Raw genomic sequence first — 5984 nt, 5'->3', positions numbered from 1 at the left:
CGATACCGAGGGGAAATAACCCTGGCGGGAATATATATATATAGGCTCTAGCTCACACCTTACGAGCAGTGGAATTCTAATACATGTGTATTTTCATCCCAACATGATGCATTAGCAATTAATAAACATTGACAGTTTGTTTGTTTGTTTGTTTGTTTGTTTTTTTAATTATTATTATCTTTCTATACAAAACTTTCTTATTTATGTCGAGGGATACCTATAAAACCGACTTCTTAATTCCACTCAAAACCAAACCATTCTAACTTTGCATAGGACTCTTACTTGTAGCATCAATAATAAGAAAACCGGCATGCAACAAATCTTTTTGAATATTCTGTAAAAATAAAATACAGTTTTGTTTGGAATCGCAATCCCAGCCATCGTCTAAATACATTAAAACTCCATATGCTTTAGCTCTCCAATACAATTCTAGTGGTCTAAATACTTTAGTAAAATATAACCAGCACTATTGAGACCGAAGGGTAGGACTGTGAATACGAAATAACACTTTGAGCCATTGAAATTCCAGGTTAAATTTACATGATGTTAAACACTTGTTAAATAAAATTTGATCATGAATAAACCTTTTTGGCAAAATTGAGATCCTCTGAAGACCCCTCGAATTTGAAAATTTCTCTTTAAAACGCATGCATTCACTTGTCAAAAATCAACAATCAACCTTTGCTTTTTATTCAGTGGCGCCGAAACGGTCAGTGGATTAACAAAATTGGCGGTTCAATTCATTCGATGGCTAACTCTTCTCATCAATTCTAAAATGTACATGTACGTTTCAATAACGGGGGAGGGGGCGCTCTGCAATATTGATTTGTTGTTAGACAAATATACAACTTTAGAATATAATATAAATTCTATACTCTAACCAAATTTGATAACATTTAAAATATTATTGTTTTGTTTTATAGCATTCTTATAATTCAAGATATTTTTTTTTTTTTTTTTTTTTTTAAACGATCTTAAACTGAAACAATTGAATTTTCAGCAGACACTGTCAAAGTCAGATTTATAGTCTAATAAATGACTATTATACTCAACTTCATTCTGAACCTCGCAGTCTCTCCTCGTTGAGCTGAAACTGCTGTTTAATAAACTGACAGCATCAATGAACTCAAAATCCTGTCCAGAATTGAAGCTTGTCTCTGTACGTTGTTTTTAAGGAATATCTCTTTTAGAAGTTGAACTTGAAAATAAAACTCTGTAATCTAAACATGCCAAAGACACAAAACAACCTGCGATTCTTTGTAACGAACGTCGCATTAATCGAACATTCCCTGGTTAAAGTATTTATAGTGAGCGCTAAATCGCTCGTGCATGAAAAACCAGTTTCTTAAGATACGAAGTTTCACGGAGAATACCGAAGTAAAAACGTAAAGAAATAAATTTCTCTTTGTTGAGGGTAGTATTGACCTCTCCTCAATCCTTAGGCGCTGCTTCATTTGTTTTGCTGCATACTTCTGGGTATACTTTCCAGGTGACAAACCAGCTTCCTCATTTACCTTTCAAAAGAAGATTACAATTTCAGAAAAAATTCAATTTTTAACCTTTAAATAGTAATAATTTTGACCTTTGTCAATTATCAGAAACAAAATCTGTGTGAAATTGAAGAGGATTTGGTAGCTACTGTAAATTGGTCATTTTTGTGAAGTAAAATTTACACAATGAGAGGAAAAATTACCAGTTTGAGGGATTAAATTTGTGGTTATGGAGATACATAATACAATGTATTGCAGAATGAAATTTTCATACCATGACAATTTTAGAAATTAAACCCATGAAAATTAATGATTTCACTGTAAGTAAGTAATAATCAAGCCCAAACAAATTATGATTATATACACAAGAACAAATACTTACAGTTAATGTAGGCTTGATGGAAATTGCTGAAATCAACATGATGCTAAAAAAATTAAACAACAAAATAATTAAAACAATCAACATTTTTAAACAATAACAATTCAACAGAAACACAAACAACTGAAATTAGAAAAATAAAGAAAAATCCAACAATAAAAATTTTCAATCAAGATACCTTTGAGATGTAGCCTCTTCCTTCATTTATGAAGGCTGCGGTTGCATGGACCCTAAAATCAAGTGCCTCTGAATTTCCATAGTGGAGTGACTTAGGTAATCTCATGGTGACTTCTTTGTTAGCATGTTCACACTGTTGACTAGAGCCGAGGTCCACATACTGGGCTGCTCGTGCTGACACCTGATCAAAAATGGGCTCGAGATGCTGGCGAAGATGGTTGTCCTTCAAAGCTGCTTTGTACGGAAGACTTCTGTGAATGTATTTTTCAGATGGATTCCGTTTAAATCCACAAAAGCGAGCACAGCACAAGGAATGATCACCAAACTGATGCGGCAATATGGCCTTGAGGTTTTCTTCTAAATCGTCTTTGCTGCGATTTTTTGCAAGGGCATATTTAATGCATTTCTGCAAGTGAGTAATTACATTTTTACTGAGCTTCACGCCTTTTGTTCCATGAAGTGCATAGAGTCGTTTTCCAATGTTCTTAACCACATGATTTTTGTCCAATCTTTTCTTCATTGTGATTCCTAAGTCACTTTTAATTCTTGTAATCAATGTATTGTCCCCATCTCCTTCGAGAATATCTACAGGTGTACCTGAATCTCTCAGTTCTTTTATACCTTGAATACCGCTTACACTTTCCATCAGACGGGCACTTCCAGTGTGACTGTGGACGCATCTGTGATTTCTGATCTGTTGTCCAGGCCGGTTCCTCTGCCACCACTTACAGGTGCCACAAGTTCTATGAGATACCACTGTTTTCACAACTTTTTTCCCATACTTGGCTTTACTCATAAAAAATGTATGTGCTGTAAAAAAGTATATTTGTTATAGATTAATTGTTTGTAATACCAAGTAACTGGCAATATTTCAGCCACATTTCAGTGGTTAAGTATCATATACATGGAAATTCATATACACGTAATGGTAATTCATGCTAGTAAATATGTGATGCAGTAAATTTACTGTACTTACTGGTATTTTATTTTTGCAAATTTTAAGTTGTCTCAGAATTTTTTTTTTTCAATAATAAACTCACAAGTAAGGCTATCAAAACCACGTTTGTGCCATGCTGTATCTACTGCACAGGACATTCCAGATCTAGTCTTTGTTGGAAATTTAGACACAAGCTTTTTTCTGCACTTCAAAGACTGGTATTGTGAAGGGTTACAGAGAGCTCTCTTCTTCGACTTTGGTCTACTTTGAATTTTTTTTCTTCATTGCGCTAAAAATAAAATTAAGTCAATCAAGAAATGCCAAATCAAATAGCAAATTTCTATGAGCGTATCAAGCACTTTGTTTAGTCTACCTTAATGAACTGGATACATCCATTCCATTTTTGAGCAGTTCTGGTGACTGCAAAGCAGCGGATTTTTGTTGCACCAGTTTCCTAAATTAAAAATAATTTTTTTTTAAACCTTTGCATCACACACTCTTTCTTACTTATTTTTTTTTTAGTTTCCACAACTTGTAACACTTCAATTTACAACCCTTATTAGATTTTAAAATTATTCTTTTTCTACAGTAGATAAATCTTTTAACTTGATAGCTTTTATATTTAATAATTCATTTTGATTCATTATGCAACAATACTGGAAAAATTCACCACTTTCCAATTACCAATAAGGTCACAATTGTTAATTCACCCAAATGTCCAATTAAAATTCTACTGTTAGCACAAAATTTTTTACTTATTTCATAGCAATGTCAAGAACAGTGTCTACATAAATATAGCCTCTAAAAAGCGACCACATCTTTTATCAACGTCCATTAAAATTATTATGCCACTGGAAAACCAGTAACTGAATGCACCCAAGCTTTTGTTAATAATATACGCGTTTAAGATAGAGTGATCTCAGGCTTTTAAAAAAAAACGTGTGACTTGAATGAAATTTGAAATTATCTAACAACATAAAGATGAACAATAAACCATCAACTTATAAACTAAACATCCAGTAAAATCAGTAAAACTCTCACACAAAGGTTTATAAAAGATCAAGCAATCGTTATACTAGTAATAACATAGCTTTCGTTTTATATACCACATAGCCATCAAATTAAGAATTTAGATAACCGCGTTAATGTCTCCCCCGCATTCCAAACAACCGTTCTCAACTGCCATAAAGTTATTATCAAAGATATTTAAAATGTTTTTAATTTAAAATATTCATCAGGTGTCTATATTTTTATTTGTAATTTTCAACCAATTCCACGGAAAAATAAATGAATTATGAAGAAATTCCACGAACTTTTGGATCAACCCTCGTATATTTAATAATTCATTTTGTGAGGAAATTGTTAATTTTAAATTACTGTTAGCACAAAATTATTTTTAGTACACTGTACATGTATTAAAATCTTACTTTGCACTTGGAGATGTATCATGAAAAAAACTGACACCTAAGCCATCAATTTCCTCTCCCATTTTCTCTTGCGCTTGAATTGACTCTTCATTACCCACATCTCTACAGTGTACAAAATAATGAATTTTTTTAACTCTAAACTATTAAAAATTTCAAGTTCTTCATGTTTGATTTTTTAATAAAGAAAGTTAATATTCTTACTCCATTTCAAGTTCAAAAGACTCTTTCGCTGCCTTGGACATGGATGATTTGGCAATTGACTCCACAAAGTTCCCTGCTCTTCTTTCCATTATCTTTAAGTTTTTCTGACTAATAGGCTTTAAATTCAGTGCAGCCAAAACATTATTAACTCTATCTGGACCACCTAAACTGTCAATCATAACTGAAAAAATAATTGTAAACAATACATCTTACTGCTTAACACTGTATATGAATTATAAAAATAATATAAAAAATTTGTAAGCATTTTTCAAACCTCACTGTAAACGGTCATACTAAAATACGCCTGCCAGGAGAAAATACGCCTGCCAAGAAAATCCATATGCATAGGGCCTGTTTGACAAAAGAACTTATGACTAAGACCAAAAACTTCAGATTGCTGTAAAATTTTGTAAAATTAATAATTCTCTTTGAAACTGGTTGTGTAAAAATTTCTTACCACTTTCCTTTTAAAAAGTTTAAAATAATTTTCCATATAATGTTAATTAAAAAGTTATTTGAAAAATTAAATTTTGTCTTAAGTTGTAAGTCCTTTTGTAAAACGACCCCCTGCCGTTTTATTTATTGAATTAATTGAATTTAAGGCGTATAGATTTCCTGGACAGGCGTATTTTCTCCTGGACAAGCGTATTTTAGTATAACCCACTGTAAATGTGTTTGTTATTTATCATGGTATTGGAAAGAAGTGAATAACACTTAACTTAAAGTATAGGAAAGGGATTTAATTTTATGTTTTATTTATCCATAATATACTTTTTATCAGTTTACCTGTTCCGAGTTTTGTATTGACAGCAAAGCAGGGCATGCCTTGTTTCTTAACGCGGTGTGTGCTGCCATAGGGTACCCTATTGACATGGCCACAGTTATGATTACTGCATTTAACGTATAAATAACCTCCAAGGCCCTTCTGAAGTTCCCCAACAACGCTTTCATAAGTTAAAGCTACTGGTCCGAGGCGACATTTCTCACAGTGTCGAAGTTTCGAAAGGAGGACACCGAATTCTACAACACGCCTGCCCTCCTTCCAGTTGCAATCTCCTTCTGGCTCATCTGTTGCATTTGAAACAGTCACCGAAGTATCTGAACTGTAAGAATGTTCTTTTCGTAGATAACGTGGGGCAGCTACAACTCTTTTTTAGCTCACCTGAGCCGAAGGCTCAAGTGAGCTTTTCTGATCACATTTTGTCCGTCGTCCGTCCGTCCGTCTGTCTGTCTGTCTGTCCGTCTGTAAACTTTTCACATTTTCGACTTCTTCTCAAGAACCACTGGGCCAATTTTAATCAAACTTGGTACAAAGCATCCTTGGGTAAAGGGAAATTTAAATTGTTAAAATGAAGGGCCAAGTCCCCTCACAA

The 5984-nt window shown here is 33.3% G+C and overlaps 1 pseudogene; it reads right to left on the bottom strand.

The window, feature by feature from the left end:
• Positions 1-1408: 1408 nt before the first annotated feature.
• On the bottom strand, positions 1409-5761 carry LOC134267335 (uncharacterized; annotated as a pseudogene).
• Positions 5762-5984: the final 223 nt, after the last annotated feature.

This window comes from Saccostrea cucullata, unplaced genomic scaffold, assembly GCF_032062105.1.
Source record: "Saccostrea cucullata isolate Sc308-1 unplaced genomic scaffold, CSIRO_AGI_Scuc_v1 ctg522, whole genome shotgun sequence".
NCBI classification, from domain to species: Eukaryota; Metazoa; Mollusca; class Bivalvia; order Ostreida; family Ostreidae; genus Saccostrea; species Saccostrea cuccullata.
Note: the sequence above shows the minus strand (reverse complement) of the source record. Positions and strands in the feature narration are given on the sequence as shown.